Source organism: Anomaloglossus baeobatrachus, unplaced genomic scaffold (genome assembly GCF_048569485.1).
Source record: "Anomaloglossus baeobatrachus isolate aAnoBae1 unplaced genomic scaffold, aAnoBae1.hap1 Scaffold_979, whole genome shotgun sequence".
Lineage (NCBI taxonomy): Eukaryota > Metazoa > Chordata > Amphibia > Anura > Aromobatidae > Anomaloglossus > Anomaloglossus baeobatrachus.
In genome coordinates, this window is record NW_027445381.1 from 9,905 (window position 1) to 20,199 (window position 10,295).

The 10,295-nt window shown below is 41.6% G+C and overlaps 1 pseudogene; it reads left to right on the plus strand.

Annotated features, from left to right (window-relative positions):
* Positions 1-9,397: 9,397 nt before the first annotated feature.
* On the plus strand, positions 9,398-9,604 carry LOC142289576 (U2 spliceosomal RNA; annotated as a pseudogene).
* Positions 9,605-10,295: the final 691 nt, after the last annotated feature.

The window sequence follows — 10,295 nt, forward strand, 5'->3', positions numbered from 1 at the left end:
TATGGCGTCTTTTTCGGGCGTTATCCTTTGCCTTTTCATTGTGAAAATCCAGTTGCCTATATCAAAGCAAATTCTACTACTTGTAAAGTATGCAGAAAATGAAATGTAGAACATATAACATCAACTGCTTAGGAACGCATCATAGGTTAGTACTTAAAAGGATATTGTCATGTTCTAGTCATAATGCAAGCTGGACATTTTTCATGTTACCCTGTAATCGCCGGCCTGTTCTAATGCTCACAAGCCAAGATATAGGCTCAGCTGCTAAGGCTTCCCTCTGCCTTCTGAATGAAACTTGAATATGTCTGGGTCACTGTGTATATAGCAGGTGCTCAGAAAAAATAAGAGTCAATTCAATAGAAATAGCTCTGGCACACTATAGTGATCAATAACGTAAGAAAAGAACTCTTGGAATGCTGAAAATTCTTTATTTGTGCAAAAGGATAATTCATCCAACGTTTCGACCTTGTTTTTAGGTCTTTATCAAGGATAAAGTTATCTAAGATCATAAAGGGTTACAAAACCATATAAACACGTAATTAGTACATAGTACAACATAACAGTACAATATATTGCTACTTGAGAGTACAATGGGTCAAATGACCATGATGCACATACAAAAAATTTTTCCAAAGCCATAGTGAAAACATTTGTACTGAGGAAAGAAAATTTCCACATGACCTATCTGGAGAAACATTCTGGATCAAACAACCAAAAATAGTCAAGCAGGTAAATACACACCTATATGGATAACAGGATGATATGTGTTCAATTGTATGGCGTCATTGCCATTAAGGTACAAATGGAAAACTTGCAATCCTATATAGTGAAGGAAATGAACACATATCATATCAAAGAACACAGGAACATGGGTGTGAGAAAAACCTCAATGTTTATACTTTGTTCTTTATAATGGTGTGAACATGTATATGTCTCAGTACCTTATGCACTTGAGAATTCTAGTGAGTAGATCATGAAAGCCTATTTCAGAACTGGAATCGGTAAATAATTGTAGGTGGAATCTAAATGAAAAGATGGTACAAGTGTTATCATGACACGTGGGCTATAACACAATGGACCGTGTGACAAAGAAGAAAGGAGAGAAAGAAGAGGAAGAAAATGCAACTACCTGTAACATTACGTGATAGTCACTGGTAAGTATCACTTGACAATTCAAGTGAAAAAGGATTCCTTTATTAAAGGGTTCTCAGTCGCCTCAGGATCATGAAATACTAGGGTAAATGATATGAGAATGGGTAAGAAGCACCACTAAAGGAAATATGAGATGCAGGACATATATCTATAAACCCCTGAACTACATGATAGAAATAAAAAGAAGAAAAAAGAAAAAAAAGAAGAAAGAAGAAGAACACATAGAATGCGGAAAGAGAATGGGTACAACTACCTGAGTTACTGCAGGGAGGCCCCTGGTTGGTATTGTGAGGGTTAGTGGAATTCCTTCACTGAAGGGTTCTCAGTTGCCTCAGGTTCGTGAAAAATGCTATAGACAAATAATGCCCGGAGAAAAGGGGTTCATATACAGCGAATAATGGTAATACAAGGTACATGTGTCACATGTAATAGTATATATATATATATTGTACTAAGCTCTACACCAGAAATAGAAAGTAGTCCCTCTGCCTTCTGTCTAGGTGCCCTGAGTTATGTCCAGCCGCTATGAGTAAGGAAGGAGGTGGGCGGGATGTTCCGGCCACTCATCTCCGCCCCTCCGCTGCTATTGGGCGGTCGCTCAGTGACGTCGCTGTGACGCCGCACGGACCGCCCCCTTAGAAAGGAGGCGGTTCGCCGGTCACAGCGACGTCGCCGGGCAGGTAAGTATGTGTGACGGGTCTGGTCGGTGTTGTGCAGCATGGGCAGCGATTTGCCCGTGTCGCGCAACAGATGGGGGCGGGTATCCACACTAGCGATATCGGGACCGATATCGCAGTGTGTAAAGTAGCCTTTAATAAACTGTGTAAAGGATTTTAAGTAAAAATCCACAATAAACCAGCGCTAGATGGGTTTTTATAATTTTATTAATAGACCACAAATAAAACATTTTTTGCTATCCTTGTTTCAAGACAGAGTATTTGATAATATACAATACACTAATTATTACTAAAACCAAGGACCACATAAAACAAGGACCACATAAAGTAAAAAATGAAAGTAATGAGAATAAAATTCTTTTGTATAACCAATTAACTTCGAGGTGATACAATATTCACATTGATTTAGTTTTACCAGTCTAATGTAATGCCCCGGCCGGTGGCATATATTTTGTTTGGTTAATAATTTAGACTTATACAATGAAAGATGTACTATACCACCCCTGGCTAACTTACAAGTTTTAAGTTGTACAATATAAGTTTGCGACGTTATATTCGCCCCCAGGGCCTGGGGGAATAAACCTCACAACAACTTGACCGCAAAAAACACCCCGGATTTCTCCGTTGATTAGGCTGGAACCGCTATGTACAGGATTGACCTGTTAGACTTCCAGAGCGGACGTTTTGAGGCCAGTGGCCGCGACTAGTGCTGGCTCTGGGGGAGATGTATGGTTACCGACATCCCTCTTTACAGAGCCTTTATAACACTTCACAAGGCCACAAACCAGCCGGTCCCGTATTCTCCCAAATGTACTTTCGAAATCAAGCAGTACGAAGCCACTGAAAGCACCAAGATGTTGGCTGCGGACAACAATAAGATCAGCGGTAACTACTCAGCCTCTCCAGCGGGCAGTCCAGACCGTATCCAGTGTCAGCTGACTGATTCCACACAGGAGGAAGTTGCTTGGCAGGTTAGCACCACACAAGGCTCCGATCCGCTTCCAAACGAGCAATGCAGAACCGCTGGAGGTACCAATGTATCCTGGTTGCAGACAAAGGAAATGTCAGCGGTAACCTCTCAACCTCTCCAGCAGGCAATCCGTACCGTGTCCAGTGGAAGCCGGTTGATTCCACACGAGGGAGAGATTACTTGGCAGGTTATCACCGCACAGGTGAGGTAGGCAAAAACAGAGTCCTGATCCGACGCGCGTTTCGGGGGCGTGTAACGGCCCCCTTCCTCAAGGATAACTCAGCTGTTGCCTAGAGCACTATTTATGCATATATTTAATTGGTTATAATTTGCATAAAATTAAACAATGTTTAAATTCAACCAACATTCAATGACCACTACATATATCAATTTGTGAAAGACCGTTCATAATAGCCATATAATATAATTATGTGCAAAGGTTTTTCTAAAGGTTTTTCTAAAAAGACCTATATATAGCCTTGCTTGTATCATCATATACTGGGAAGACAATGTGTATATATGCATATGCTTTTTTTCAACAATAAATTTAACAAAAGGACATCATAAAGGTGTAATATAAATTTGCTATAATATGAAAAGCCCCTTATATCTACATCAACCTTGGGCAAGTGAAGCACCAATTTTAATATATATTATGCATATATACACATATATCTCCATGACAATCGCTTTTTTTTTTTTTTTTTTTTTCCTTCTCTCCGTATTATTATCAGTACCTATTACTCCTCTACCTATAAAAATATAAATTAATTAAAAGGAAACAGTTCTATATCATTATTGAGTCCATATGGTTTCAAGGTGTTCAATTCAAAAATCCATTGGCTTTCTGCTCGTGACATTTTTTTAATGAAATCGCCACCTCTCCAATCCTTAGTTATTTTTTGTACGCCCCATACTTGGGATCCTTTAAAGGACCCTCCATGTTTTAACACATAATGTCTGGATAGGGGGTGCTTAGTACATTTATTTTTAACACTTCTAATGTGCTCACCCACCCTTTTCCATAGGGGTCTAATAGTTCTCTCAATGTATTTTTTCTGACAGGGACATTGAATTCAATATACTACTCCCTTTGATTGACATGTAATAAATTCTCTAATCATGACTTCTGACTGCCCCTGTAAGAAGGATTTCCGTGAAATATTTTTTGTATTCTTACATACTATACAGCTTTTGCATGGAAAAAAACCTTTCAGGTCAAATAATCCTCCCTTATTAGGTGCTGTAAGATTACGTATGGTGGGTGCCACTAAATTGCCAATATTGTTTGCCTTCCTATATATGAATATAACGTCGCAAACTTGTACATAAATATTGTACAACTTAAAACTTGTAAGTTAGCCAGGGGTGGTATAGTACATCTTTCATTGTATAAGTCTAAATTATTAACCAAACAAAATATATGCCACCGGCCGGGGCATTACATTAGACTGGTAAAACTAAATCAATGTGAATATTGTATCACCTCGAAGTTAATTGGTTATACAAAAGAATTTTATTCTCATTACTTTCATTTTTTATTTTATGTGGTCCTTGTTTTATGTGGTCCTTGGTTTTAGTAATAATCAGTGTATTGTATATTATCAAATACTCTGTCTTGAAACAAGGATAGCAAAAAATTTTTTATTTGTGGTCTATTAATAAAATTATAAAAACCCATCTAGCGCTGGTTTATTGTGGATTTTTACTTAAAATCCTTTACACAGTTTATTAAAGGCTACTTTACACACTGCGATATCGGTACCGATATCGCTAGTGTGGATACCCGCCCCCATCTGTTGCGCGACACGGGCAAATCGCTGCCCATGCTGCACAACACCGACCAGACCCGTCACACATACTTACCTGCCCGGCGACGTCGCTGTGACCGGCGAACCGCCTCCTTTCTAAGGGGGCGGTCCGTGCGGCGTCACAGCGACGTCACTGAGCGACCGCCCAATAGCAGCGGAGGGGCGGAGATGAGTGGCCGGAACATCCCGCCCACCTCCTTCCTTCCTCATAGCGGCTGGGAGGCAGGTAAGGAGAGGTTCCTCGTTTCTGCGGTGTCACACGGAGCGATGTGTGCTGCCGCAGGAGCGACGAACTACATCGTTACTGCTGCAGTAACGATAATCGAGAATGGAGACCCATGTCACCGATGAGCGATTTTGCACGTTTTTGCAGCGATGCAAAATCGCTCATCGGTGTCACACGCAGCAACATCGCTAATGCGGCCGGATGTGCGTCACAAATTCCGTGACCCCAACGACTCCGCATTAGCGATGTCGCAGCGTGTAAAGCCCCCTTTAGTGGGAGTGGTGTACAGGGTCTTAGCAGTAAAGAGTATTCCATATTTCTGCCAGATACCCACAGAGATATTGAAATCTGAAAAAAGAGACTTCTGCTCATTGAAGGTAAGAACTGCTCACATAGCGTTCAACTCCACAGCAAACGAGTGCTCTAGCACTGGCATCTCAGCAGGGATATTCCCCTACTACACATGTGTGTCTGGGTCCCTGTGACAGTTTACAGGACATAACTCAGGGCACCTAGACAGAAGGCAGAGGGACTACTTTCTATTTCTGGTGTAGAGCTTAGTACAATATATATATATATACTATTACATGTGACACATGTACCTTGTATTACCATTATTCGCTGTATATGAACCCCTTTTCTCCGGGCATTATTTGTCTATAGCATTTTTCACGAACCTGAGGCAACTGAGAACCCTTCAGTGAAGGAATTCCACTAACCCTCACAATACCAACCAGGGGCCTCCCTGCAGTAACTCAGGTAGTTGTACCCATTCTCTTTCCGCATTCTATGTGTTCTTCTTCTTTCTTCTTTTTTTTCTTTTTTCTTCTTTTTATTTCTATCATGTAGTTCAGGGGTTTATAGATATATGTCCTGCATCTCATATTTCCTTTAGTGGTGCTTCTTACCCATTCTCATATCATTTACCCTAGTATTTCATGATCCTGAGGCGACTGAGAACCCTTTAATAAAGGAATCCTTTTTCATTTGAATTGTCAAGTGATACTTACCAGTGACTATCACGTAATGTTACAGGTAGTTGCATTTTCTTCCTCTTCTTTCTCTCCTTTCTTCTTTGTCACACGGTCCATTGTGTTATAGCCCACGTGTCATGATAACACTTGTACCATCTTTTCATTTAGATTCCACCTACAATTATTTACCGATTCCAGTTCTGAAATAGGCTTTCATGATCTACTCACTAGAATTCTCAAGTGCATAAGGTACTGAGACATATACATGTTCACACCATTATAAAGAACAAAGTATAAACATTGAGGTTTTTCTCACACCCATGTTCCTGTGTTCTTTGATATGATATGTGTTCATTTCCTTCACTATATAGGATTGCAAGTTTTCCATTTGTACCTTAATGGCAATGACGCTATACAATTGAACACATATCATCCTGTTATCCATATAGGTGTGTATTTACCTGCTTGACTATTTTTGGTTGTTTGATCCAGAATGTTTCTCCAGATAGGTCATGTGGAAATTTTCTTTCCTCAGTACAAATGTTTTCACTATGGCTTTGGAAAAATTTTTTGTATGTGCATCATGGTCATTTGACCCATTGTACTCTCAAGTAGCAATATATTGTACTGTTATGTTGTACTATGTACTAATTACGTGTTTATATGGTTTTGTAACCCTTTATGATCTTAGATAACTTTATCCTTGATAAAGACCTAAAAACAAGGTCGAAACGTTGGATGAATTATCCTTTTGCACAAATAAAGAATTTTCAGCATTCCAAGAGTTCTTTTCTTACGTTATTGATCACTATAGTGTGCCAGAGCTATTTCTATTGAATTGACTGTTATTTTTTCTGAGCACCTGCTATATACACAGTGACCCAGACATATTCAAGTTTCATTCAGAAGGCAGAGGGAAGCCTTAGCAGCTGAGCCTATATCTTGGCTTGTGAGCATTAGAACAGGCCGGCGATTACAGGGTAACATGAAAAATGTCCAGCTTGCATTATGACTAGAACATGACAATATCCTTTTAAGTACTAACCTATGATGCGTTCCTAAGCAGTTGATGTTATATGTTCTACATTTCATTTTCTGCATACTTTACAAGTAGTAGAATTTGCTTTGATATAGGCAACTGGATTTTCACAATGAAAAGGCAAAGGATAACGCCCGAAAAAGACGCCATACATTATGTCAGTGCCATCACTGACAAACCTGGATTGACCATGAAATACATCAATCCCCTTAAAGGTGAGTTAAAACAAGTTTTAACTAAATTGCCTTAATATTGTCATGCATTAGAATGACTGTCTTAGGTAATGATAAATATTTTCTACAGGAAGAGGAGTGTTTGCTGAAACTGAAATCGAAAAAGGGAGTTTTGTTGCAGAATATCGAGGCGAGCTCACGTATGCACTTACGATGGTAGACAACTACTCGAGATTTATGGTTGTGGTACAAGTCAAAGATCTAATGGCCCATACTGCAGCGAAGGTCTTCCAAGCACACTTATGCAGACCTCATGGCTACTCAGAGAGAGTCCTCACAGATCAAGGCACAGCCTTTGAAGCGGAAATCTTCAAGGACTTCTGCAGCTTTTACCGATGCAGGAAGATGCGCACTACACCCTACCATGCTCAAACCAATGGTTATCAACCTGCTCAGGACTTTACCCCATATTCCAGATGTGGCCTTACAAGTGATTTATAGAGGGGTAACAATACGTTGGGCTCACCGGATCTAATCTCCCTTTTTATACACCCTAAAATCTTGTTTGCTTTAGAATAAACAATAACATCATAAAGGTATAGCAGTACCGTTTCAAAGTTTCGGTGTCCCAAGCAGCATTCCATCAGCCTCTGGAAGGTTCCTGGCAAATTGCACAGCTCGAAGGGCATGCTTTTGAACTCGCAGAGACCCATCGGGGTGGCAAAGGCGGTCTTCTCCCGGTCTGTCTCAGCAACGGACACTTGCCAATAGCGACTAGTGAGATCAAGGGTAGAAAAATAATTTGCAGTTCTCAATGCAGCTAGCTATTCCTCAATACAGGGGAGTGGTGCTGTCCTTCTTCTTTAACAGGACCAACGGAGCTGCCCAGAGGCTACAACTGTCACGGATAACCCCAGCCTCCTTCATGTTGCTCAACATGTCCTTGGTACACTGGTAATGTGCAGGTAGTTTTGGCTTATATCTCTCTTTGATGGGTGGGTGTGCACTTGTGGGGATGTAGTGTTTGACCCCTTTTATTCTTCAAAAGTCTAGCGGATGTTTGCTGAAGACTTGCTCGTATTCTTGCACTAGCCTGTAGACCCCCTTCTTGTGATGTGAAGGTGTGGAGTCAGTGCCTACGTGTAATTCCTTACACCACTCATCTGGCTGACTTGGTGAGCTGTCACTGAATGGGTGGGCTGAACAATGGTGGATGCTGCTGTTTGGATAGCATGTGTATCTACTGAGAACAGCTTATCAATGGTGGCAAATCGGAGCAGCTTAATCTCTTGCTCTCCGCAGTTCAACACTCTCATGGGCACTCTTCCCTTCCATATTAATGAATAAAACTATGATGTAAATAGCATATAGATACCCCACAAATGCAGATAAAAGTAGGTTATGGGAAAAGGGGGAAGAGAGAAACAGGAAAATAGTGGAATAAAGTATACCTTCCAGGTGGGAGAGGAAATGGCAGCACAGCCAGTGGAGGTGAAGCAAGGGGAGCCTGCAACTAAAGAGTTGAGAGCGTTATCACATGGTGACTGAGCCTGATTGTAACGGGAGCATAGAGGTGCCGATCCTGTCTTACCTGCGTTGGTGTAGAAGTGGGTGTCCTGTGGTGGAGTCAGCTATGTGCAGTGGTGGCCGTGGGTTCTTTTATGTGCGACCGTAGTAATAGCTGCGCCCACTTCCTGTATGGGAGTGGAATGCAGTGAGGGTAATGGAACGCACGCCTGCGCATTTGTGTTTAACGTCGCGCATGTGCAGAACGGAGAAAAGGCTGCGCTCACTTCCTAATGAAAGGGAGTGAGACGCATCTGGGAAGGGAAGGGAAAAGATTAGGGTTTGGGGATGATGAAAGGGCTTTCTACGGGCAAGGATGGCAAAGGGTGGCAGTGACGGAAAGTCAGGCAGCCTGTCCTGTCCTGTCCTGTCCGTCCGTCTTTTTGTATCATGAATTGGAAAGACTGCAAGGGGGAGGGGAGGTGCTTGTGTCCAAAAGGAGGAGTTATTCAGATTCATTGCAGTGGGCGGCGGCTGCAAAAAGCACCATTCTTCTTGTTTTTGCTCTGCAAAACAGCCTTTTCAAGGGTTGGCTTGGGTGACAAAATGTCTTCTGTAGGTGTGGGTTTGTCTCCCTCTCCCTAAGATGTGTCCGGTATAGGCCAGGGTGCCACTCAAGGCCGTAACCAATTCGGGTTATAGCTTCTCGGCCTTTTGGCTAAGATCAAGTGTAGTTTCGGAGGACGCTACCTTGGTCGGTACTGGAAGGTGCCTGGGATTGCACGTCTGCCGGCCTTGAGGAAGTGTGTGCGCCTTCTGGTGACACATAGCCCTCTTGTGCCTGGACGGTTCCCAGGCAACGGGAGGCGATCACCTTTGTTATTTTGAAGTCCTACTGATAAACAGAAAAAAAAAAAAATTAAATCTGTTCTTATCAGTTTAATATCTGATACGTCCCCTCTCTGGGGACCATATATTAAATGGATTTTTAGAACAAGGAGATGGAAAAAATCTTGCTCTGTCCACTCCACGCATTGACCTGGTATTGCAGTACCTCCAGGACCGGTGCACCCCTTCTTAACCCAGTTTCCAAAAGCAGAACTCAATTCACCTGATTCAAATGAGCCCCATTAGTGAATTGAAAGAAAGCAAAAACTTTATATGCACCTCAATTTGGCCAATTCACTTTTCACACTTTCACCCTTTTTTTTATCTTTCACACCTTTTACTTGCTTTATTGATGCAAAAAGCTGTGCCAAATAGCAAACTCATCTCCACTCAACTTGACCAACTCTGCTATGTCCCGTGCAGTATCTTATTCTCAGTCTTATCTAGATCATTTGCAATTGAATAGAATAGATCCCTTTTGGCTGCTTATGACTGTGTAAAATATGTAGTTTTACTGGGCTGGGATGAGAGAATCCATTGAAGCATGGTGTAGGGATTGTGGTTCCTGTGTGCTAAGAAGAGAGGCTGGCACCAGCCAGAAAGCCCCATTGCAGCCAATAATCACTTAATAACTTTTTCAACTTGTCATCATATGGGAGGCCTTCCATTCCTTGTAGTAGTCTAGTTGCCCACCTTTGAACTGACTCTAACTTCTGAATGTCCTTTTTAAAATGTGGAGCCCAAAACTGGTTCCCATATTCCAGATGTAGCCTTACAAGTGATTTATAGAGGTGTAACAATACGTTGGGATCACGGGATCTAATCTCCCTTTTTATACACCCTAAAATCTTGTCCCAAGCAGCATTCCATCAGCCTCTG